The sequence below is a fragment of the Arachis ipaensis genome, chromosome B06 (assembly GCF_000816755.2).
Source record: "Arachis ipaensis cultivar K30076 chromosome B06, Araip1.1, whole genome shotgun sequence".
In the NCBI taxonomy this organism is placed as follows: Eukaryota; Viridiplantae; Streptophyta; class Magnoliopsida; order Fabales; family Fabaceae; genus Arachis; species Arachis ipaensis.
The window spans coordinates 32,472,844-32,482,632 of record NC_029790.2 but is presented as its reverse complement, the minus strand read 5'-3'; the positions used below and the strand labels follow the sequence as shown (position 1 = coordinate 32,482,632).

The 9,789-nt window shown below is 35.5% G+C and overlaps 2 long non-coding RNA genes across 2 annotated transcripts; both read right to left on the bottom strand.

Moving 5' to 3' along the window:
- LOC110263951 lies at positions 2,399-3,850 on the bottom strand. The gene is made up of 3 exons (XR_002349678.1): positions 3,392-3,850; positions 2,565-2,854; positions 2,399-2,474 (listed from the first exon to the last, which is right to left on the bottom strand). It is a non-coding gene; the product is annotated as an uncharacterized LOC110263951 (long non-coding RNA).
- On the bottom strand, positions 4,647-5,585 carry LOC110263950. The gene is made up of 2 exons (XR_002349677.1): positions 4,980-5,585; positions 4,647-4,883 (listed from the first exon to the last, which is right to left on the bottom strand). It is a non-coding gene; the product is annotated as an uncharacterized LOC110263950 (long non-coding RNA).

Sequence of the window (9,789 nt, the reverse complement as noted above, 5' to 3'; positions counted from 1 at the left end):
ACAACAAAGAAAAAAAGGAATCATTGCCATCGATGTATGTCATTATTTAGCAACAATTTGATTTTGGGTATTTTTTTTATTTGGATCCTGATAAATGTAAGAGCAGATTAAATAGTGCCAAAAGGCCCAATTCATAGTTACACTTAGGTCCTGTAATCCATGATAGGAAATGCCAAATGTTCACGACATAGGGAAGGGGAGGTGTACAACCCTGAGTAATTAAAAGAAGTAAAAAAATTGCCAGAAACTTAAGGAACAAATAGAAACGAAGAATAGATTTACTAATCAAAGGAAAGTTGAAGACTTTTTTTTAGAGGCCAAAATAAAAGAGGTATTGTCATTGGAAGTCATATGCAAATTTTCTTCATTAAATGTGGAGATAAAAATTGCAGAATATGATGGCCTCATCCCTGTTATCATCTACATCGATAAGTTGACAAAAAGGAATGGTGATTTCTTTCTTTAATTATCTTAAGAACGAGATCACACAAATATTGATATGATATATAACAACGTAATATAAAGTCTTAGCATAAGATGATTAATACATGATAAAGTCTTGCATGTCTTGTCATAGTTGTGCATGCAAACACGTGTGAACTACGAACTAATGCTTGCAATAATGCGAGTCAGAAAACAACAAAAATGGCATGTGCCCAGGACGGTTGTATTCGGGTCGCATTACTAAGGCCTAGGATAACATTTCATCCACGACATCCACTTCAAGTACATACATCTTCACAAAATATTATAACTAACTGCCTTCCTCAGAAGAGGCCTATATGGTTGGGCTTTGACTACTAACGCTAATCACCGGCGATGCCTTTGAGGATTTGTTTTGGATGCCTTCTGAGGCTTTTCCTCGAGATCGTACAACTCAGACAGTTGCATCCATTGCGTAACCCAGACCCCGCAGTCTAGTCTGATCAAGGGTAGTACGATCAACACCAACAACACCAACATATCAAATTTGTGTAAAAACGTGAATTTTATAAGATGCAGAGGATATGGTGTGCTCATGAATTTGGTCGCTGTTGGCTGGTCATGGGCTCTCGGACCTCAAACTCTGACCTTTCTGGACATTTGCTCTCCTTCTTCCTATAAAATTTCCTATCCTTGAGTAGCCTAAGCAGGAAAAATGCCTGCTTGGAAATTTGTGATGTACAAACACAATGCCGATAAGCAAGGTATGGATAAGATACATATATGTGTGATGCAAAGAAAAAAAATTATTATGTATTTAAGCAACCAAAAAATGGAAACAGTGTTCGGAATTAAATTTTGACCCATAGATATTTCATGATGAAATCCTAAGCCATGAAAATATTATTAATTAATTCAAACAAAGCAGAGTACTGAATTTTAAGTAACAATTAAAATATATTCTAGTATTCTACCAAAAATTTTTATTATTTATTATTTGTGTAAAGGACGCCATTATTAATCTTTATATTCATTTCTTGAATCAATTTCAATGATATATATATGTTAGACCGCTTCTAACTTTGCAAATAACTATCATTACATATAAAAAAAAAAGAGTACGTAACTTTATCTTAAAATGGGTTAGCATAAAATGTTGAAATCAATGGACAGATCATTAATTAAATTTACACCACACATATGTTTCATAAATTTAAACACCACTATGTGGAAAAACCATGATGGCAACTACATACCACGTACTCCATTTGATCCATTCTGCCTTCACGCGCGTCGATGTCTTTAGCAGAGTCCAGATATATAAGAGCTTTTTCGCACAAGTCCACAACCATAAGGTACCGGTGTTGATCCTTGTTCAAGGGAATGTAAATCTAGGATGAAAAAAAAGGACGTTTTCAGCCATTAAGTCATGAGTTGCCTCTTTTTTCTTAAAATGAACTACGTTAAATGTCTAACCTTTGCCGTCTCGTCAACATATTTCATGTATTTGTGATGAATAAAGGCCATAGTTTCCTTGCAATAAGTGGAAGGGTTCAAAGCAATTTGCTACATCAATAGAATAAGGATTATGACTGAATGATTGCCACATGTACGCTAAGGAAGTGTTTATCATTTAATGGGTTCCAATGGACACTTACAGCAAATGTGGTCGGAAGCCACCATACAGAATCATGATGCTCATCATTAAGCATGGTTCTACGAGGTTTATAACCTAAGCGTGTATAAAAAAAATAAAAAATGGCTGAAGTCAAATACCACTTGCTGGTCAAAAGAACACTTATGATTCCTTTAAATAACTCATGAATGCTCATTACAAATAGCATGTTATAAGTCACCACTTACATCGTCCACAACCTCCTCACGGGGATGCAACGACCAGAATCCATGTCTAGCTCCGTGGCAATGTTCCCCAGAATACAATATCTCGCTGGAAAAAAAATTCGAAAACAATGTTTTTTGGACCTTATTGGGTTGGCCCTTGACATGACCAAATCCACCGCCAGCTGCATCCGGTGGGTGTCATTTACAATCTGCGAAGAATAATTGTTCGTTAAAAGAGTTGAAGGAGAAACCTACTTAAGTAATGCAAGGGGTATCATAAATTTAGAATGGCCTGGTACCTCGAGATCGTACGAAGTCCACAACTCAGACAGTTGCATCCATTGCGTAACCCAGACCCCGCAGTCTAGTCTGATCAAGGGTAGTACGATCAACACCAACAAAATCAGGATATCAAATTTGTGTAAAAACGTGAATTTTATAAGATGCAGAGGATATGGTGTGCTCATGAATTTGGTCGCTGTTGGCTGGTCATGGGCTCTCGGACCTCAAACTCTGACCTTTCTGGACATTTGCTCTCCTTCTTCCTATAAAATTTCCTATCCTTGAGTAGCCTAAGCAGGAAAAATGCCTGCTTGGAAATTTGTGATGTACAAACACAATGCCGATAAGCAAGGTATGGATAAGATACATATATGTGTGATGCAAAGAAAAAAAATTATTATGTATTTAAGCAACCAAAAAATGGAAACAGTGTTCGGAATTAAATTTTGACCCATAGATATTTCATGATGAAATCCTAAGCCATGAAAATATTATTAATTAATTCAAACAAAGCAGAGTACTGAATTTTAAGTAACAATTAAAATATATTCTAGTATTCTACCAAAAATTTTTATTATTTATTATTTGTGTAAAGGACGCCATTATTAATCTTTATATTCATTTCTTGAATCAATTTCAATGATATATATATGTTAGACCGCTTCTAACTTTGCAAATAACTATCATTACATATAAAAAAAAAAGAGTACGTAACTTTATCTTAAAATGGGTTAGCATAAAATGTTGAAATCAATGGACAGATCATTAATTAAATTTACACCACACATATGTTTCATAAATTTAAACACCACTATGTGGAAAAACCATGATGGCAACTACATACCACGTACTCCATTTGATCCATTCTGCCTTCACGCGCGTCGATGTCTTTAGCAGAGTCCAGATATATAAGAGCTTTTTCGCACAAGTCCACAACCATAAGGTACCGGTGTTGATCCTTGTTCAAGGGAATGTAAATCTAGGATGAAAAAAAAGGACGTTTTCAGCCATTAAGTCATGAGTTGCCTCTTTTTTCTTAAAATGAACTACGTTAAATGTCTAACCTTTGCCGTCTCGTCAACATATTTCATGTATTTGTGATGAATAAAGGCCATAGTTTCCTTGCAATAAGTGGAAGGGTTCAAAGCAATTTGCTACATCAATAGAATAAGGATTATGACTGAATGATTGCCACATGTACGCTAAGGAAGTGTTTATCATTTAATGGGTTCCAATGGACACTTACAGCAAATGTGGTCGGAAGCCACCATACAGAATCATGATGCTCATCATTAAGCATGGTTCTACGAGGTTTATAACCTAAGCGTGTATAAAAAAAATAAAAAATGGCTGAAGTCAAATACCACTTGCTGGTCAAAAGAACACTTATGATTCCTTTAAATAACTCATGAATGCTCATTACAAATAGCATGTTATAAGTCACCACTTACATCGTCCACAACCTCCTCACGGGGATGCAACGACCAGAATCCATGTCTAGCTCCGTGGCAATGTTCCCCAGAATACAATATCTCGCTGGAAAAAAAATTCGAAAACAATGTTAGCAGATAATCCTTCTTCATGAAATGATGCATACGGTTAGAAACATACGTGTGCACTGTGTTTTACGACTTAATGTCGAGGACGTACCCCTGTTCCAGGTCTCTGGCGAAAATTTAGGCTGCTACGGCTAGTTCCGTTGTGATAAATTTCATCCCCTTTGGTGGTCTGAAATCTACATCCAAGAACTATTGACATAGCAAACTACAGTGTAAGCCATCAAGTATCGCCAACTGTGCAGAAAATCGAAAGCATATACAAATACCTTAGGCATATCATCTGATGATAGTAGCCCATCTTTCTTAATCTCAAACAGCAACGGTGTAACATCCCCCGGATTCTCCTCTGTCACTTCTCTCCCATGCTCCTCCTCGCTACTGTCAAAGTCTAGCCTTCTCTGCATAGCAAAGTTGCGAACCTCATTTCATCCCCAGGTAAAATGGAAGATTGCACAATATGGATAAAATACATGAAGGAGAAAATACCTTCAGTGGATGATCTGAGTCAACGACCCATCTCGACCCCAACGTCTTTTTTGCCTGGGACCTTGTAGTCATACCTTTGATCGCGACGACAGCCTCCTTCTTTCCAGGCCAGTCTGCCTCACACGGTTCAACCCCAGCTTGGGGATAATGCTTCCTGCGCTGGTCCGCATATTCTTCCCATAAAATCTCTAGTATCTTTCCGTGGCTCATGATGCAGTCGAAAAGCGTTTTCAATGTACGGGCTTGGAAAGCCTGCAGTGCTCGTGTGGTGCTAACATTTTCCATGAGATGCTGCTCAAAAACACCACCATACCAGTCAGTATGCTATGAAATAGAAAACAACATAACACAATCTTACCATCGATGAAATGGATAAGTACAACTGACCCGGCAAAGTTTGTTGAAAACAACAACCAACGGATCTTCACCTTGTATTAAGTCTTCTACCGTCAGTTTTGGAAGGTCACTGAAACAAACATATCTTAGATTTTAACCCGACAATGAACCAACGATGCAAAGGGGTGTTGCGGAAAAAAATTTTCCATACCGTATACCATCGGCGGAAGAGTCTTCTGCAGTGGGGTGATTTGCATCCTCCTTCTTCTCTGATTCCCTTAAACCTTCCATTCTGTTGACTTGCACGACAAGAGTTCTATTTTGTCACAAACTGAAGGTAGTTTATACATGCGAGGACGAGGTTTGATAGAATACTTAACCCAAGTCGCGTACAAATAGTCGGGCTGGTCTCAGTTGGAAGGCCCAAATAAAGAATTGGCCCATCCACCCGTCCACACCATATTTTACGAAGCCTTATTTTAGTAGAGTACAAAAGGTTCGAAGCATAAATTTGGCTGAATGCTTTTGACCGGGAGATTAAAACCACTCCCAACGCATTATCACTCGCTAAACCCAACGACCCCTAAGTTGCCTTGCAGCTCCCCCTCATGATTGACGGGGTAAGCATACTTGAGATGACAATTACGACGTGACTATAACAATCTCGATCATGTTTTCCTCCAATTTACAGAACAATTGACGCCCTACCCATCAGCATGAAATTTTTTGTTATTACCAAATCATGATAGGTTTTTCCTTTTAATTTTGTGAATATCACCCCAATTTGTTTTAACATGATCCTTTAAAGTGAATTTACCCTAAACCATACTATAGTTTTATATAATTTACTTTTGGCATAATAAATTGTTTCGGATTTTTAACCTTTATCTTGATCATATCTTGAGTATATTCATTTCTATTTATAGTTTATGTACATATAATTTAGGAATAAAATATTTTGGAGTCATGATTATTCAATATAGACATGTTTAGTCATAGTAGAGTCAATAGTAAAATTCAGGACTAAACCTCCCTTATAGAGAGTTAATGTATTCATCCTGTAGATACCGAAAGAATAAAATATATAACGTAAACTGGCATACCACATGCACAACTAATCAAAATTAAGTACAATTGTGGAATTAACTGACGTCATCGTTCGTTCTGGTTTAAGTATAAAAATTTAATTTTCATGAATAACACGGAAAAGCCCATGCACGGACTATACTAATGTACCACGAAGCCAACTTTCACGAACCCACAATAAACTTGTTAATACTACATAGAACACATTTCCATGCGCTTCCTAACTAAGAATACCTTTAACGCAACAATGATACCACTACAGAAAACATGTAACTTGCTTATGAAGACCCAAACCCCTAATATAAGAAATCACTAACCACTAGCCGTTGAAAATTTCTTGAAACCTTGAGAGTTGGCTAACCAATTCCGCATTCTCCTCCTCCAACACACGAACACGCTCCCTCAAGCCAGCTACCGTCTCAGACCTAGAAGATTCATGTGGATCTTGCATGCGGACCATGACTCTATAGTTGTAATCATGTATCTTATACCCAGTTGCGCCTAACACCGGTTCCAACATCAGGAACGCCACTTCTTGCCTGTCACTTCTCTCATCTGCATATGCAGGACCATACACCACAAGGTCTAACCCTCTGCCATTTTCTGGGAGCACGATCGTATAGCGGAACATTAACCCCACCCTTGGAATCGGATGGTTGTGGGACATATATAGGACTCCCGATCTGCAAAATCGTGCAAATCCTTAGCAGCATCAATTTCATATCCTCCACGTGGATGAACGTACTGCCATTCGTCCCCATGCTAGATTGGCCACCTACATCCAAAATAACGGAAATAAATACCAACAAAATTAAAAACGCAGGAAAAAAGGACTTAATCCATGAGAAGTTATGAAAACCGAAACTGCCACATCAGTTGCCCGCACAGTCGAACTTCTCAGTTGATGCAATGGTATCCTCACGAAGCAAACGGGGCAAATCCATGTCATACACAGTTCGTGTTTTTCCATGCGATGGAAGGTCTTCATGAAGCATGATTTCCCCCGCCCGTAGCCAAGATTATGCCTCCTCCAACACCCGGAAGCCTTAGTACTCATTGTTTCTAAAACCAACCACTTGTTGCTCACACTCCATCCAAGTGGTGTATATCCCGGGGCATTTGCCCTTTCTCACGGCATAATAAGGGTATCGTCCACTCTGCATCCCCTAACTACCACTTTAGTAAAAATTTATAACGTTTAAATGGTGGTGGGAGATTTATGCGATTCTAAAAACAATGACCCTCCTCAATATATAGTCCAACCCCCTCACTTGAACCCACTTCCCTCCCGTATTCACGTTGTCTTTTACTAGTCTCGTCCTAACTACGACAATTCTCCATAAAAAATGTTGCATGCATTTATTTATTTCTCTATCGAAAAAAGCCTACACAAATACTCATACCGACAAAATTCCTAAATTTAAAATCCTAAACCCCAACAATGCCAACGTATTTCTGTAATACATTAACTGGTAGTGGATCAGATATACCAAAGACCATTTAAAATTTTCTAAAAAAATAAAAATATTTAACTATGATAGAAAGGCCTCTAATTTCGTTACTTACCTTAAAAGTGATGTTTAGAGAAATATATTCTTTAATTACACTAGAAGTTGTGTTTCGTCAAATATATTCTTTACGGGATTTAATAACTCATGTAGAGCATATTTAATAATTCTTAACGAGTTAATCGGACCCACAGTAATTATTAATCTCGTTGTCTAATTAAAATTATTTTTAAAAGGGTATTATATTGTTTTCATTTTCTAAAAACAAATAACTGAAAGCTACGACACCAAGCCCTACAAAACACCATTCAAAATTAAAGTTCTTCAATATTCATTATTATTACTATCATGTGAAGTTACCTTAACATCAAGTGAGATTTTTCAGCCAAATTAAAGTTCTTCAACCCATTATTATTACTACCACGTGATTTTACCTTAACAGCAGGTGAGATATTTTCAGTCAGAGATAATATCACCTACTATCACCTACCATATCTCTTTGTATAGTCACATCAATCGTCGAAGGCTGCACTGATGGGTGATAGATTCTCATTGATATTCTCTTCATCCTATTGGATAAATTATTTGCTCAATGAAAAAACTTCACCGAATTGAACATAGTCACATAGTTTAGTTAGGGTAACCAAACTAGGATTTGAATTCTTATTTGAAATTGTTTACTATACATATATATCACCATCAAAAATGACTCTAACTAAAATATCTTCACAGACATGGTAAGAAATAACACACTTTCACAAATTACCGAAGGTTTGGAATGTACATATATAAATTATAAAGTTTAAGACATGTAAAGTTGGATCTAACAAAGCAAACACATATCTTTATTGTTGGTATTTTATATTTGATACATACTAATTCACTTTCAATAATTACTATTCACATTTAAGTGAAAATTCAATTTAAATGAAATATTGTTAAATACTAGTATTTTTCCTAAATTCGGTAAATGGGACAGGCCTTGTAATGTCTCAGTAATAGCATCAGCAAAAAAAGATGTATTTTATTTATTTATTTTAACAATAAGAGAAATTATATTATGCAATTTTTATAATTCTATATACTCATATAGTCGATGTTTAAGGTCAAAGTTTGTGTTTTTGTGCTTCAGAAGATAAACAAATTATAACATTGTAAGAATAAGGATAAAAAAGGGCAAGACAATTGTGTGAGAATTATAGCATGAATTATTGTGATACGAAAACAGAAAAATAGGTGACATATATATCTAACAAAAAAAAAAATAAATGTCAAAGAAAACTTATATTAAAACATTTAAAAATAACATATCCAATAAAAAATGCGTAATACATAAATTAAGCCAACAATTAAAATTTAAATTAATGTATTCTAATTGTTAGACACATATAAGTTAGTTACATTCTCATATTCTCATAACGACAACCAACTGAAACATCATAAGTTTGGAAACTTTAGAATTTTTACAAATTGAGATTATGCTATTGTTAAATAAGTTTCATCATCTGCTATCCACGCAACACAGCAAGGTATAGAATTGCTACACTGAGAAACTAAACTTGCCCTTATTCCCCCCAATGGCATTTCATATTTGCAAAAGAAAGTCGCTAATTTCTGAAAAAAATACAATGTGTTATAAAATTATTTTAATAATTAAAAACTTAAAATAAGAAAATATAAATATATTACCAATCATTGAAATTTCATATCCGAGTTTGACACGAATTTAAAAAAATAGAACTTAAATTGAGGGATATCAATCTCATTATACAACCCACTTTGAATATCTCCGAGTAGACGTAAAAACCATGGAGGGGATGGAACTTGAACTTGGCCAACAAAGTTCTGTGGAAACAAATTTTCAATTAAAAATCTAGCTCCTCCCAACGAAACTAATTTTACCCACGTTTAACTTGGTTGGTCACGATATGTGAGTATGTCCAACCATCATTCGGTAAAATAGAGTTTGCTGCCTCTTTTTTGGATGCTTACATCCATGTAGTTAGAACCCAAGATGAGGTATTTCATGGATGTGATGCATTGTAAACGATTGCGACAAGAGACAATCGCACTGCAACATTAGACGAAAAGAATAAGTTGGAGTAAAAACAATCATTAAATAATATATTAAATATTGATTTTATATAATTATAATAAAAATATTTTCTTAAATTAATATAATTATGCATTAACTATTAAATACTAATTATAAAATTGTAATACTATTATCAAAAGCATATTTTTTTAAAATAAATTTATTTACAGAA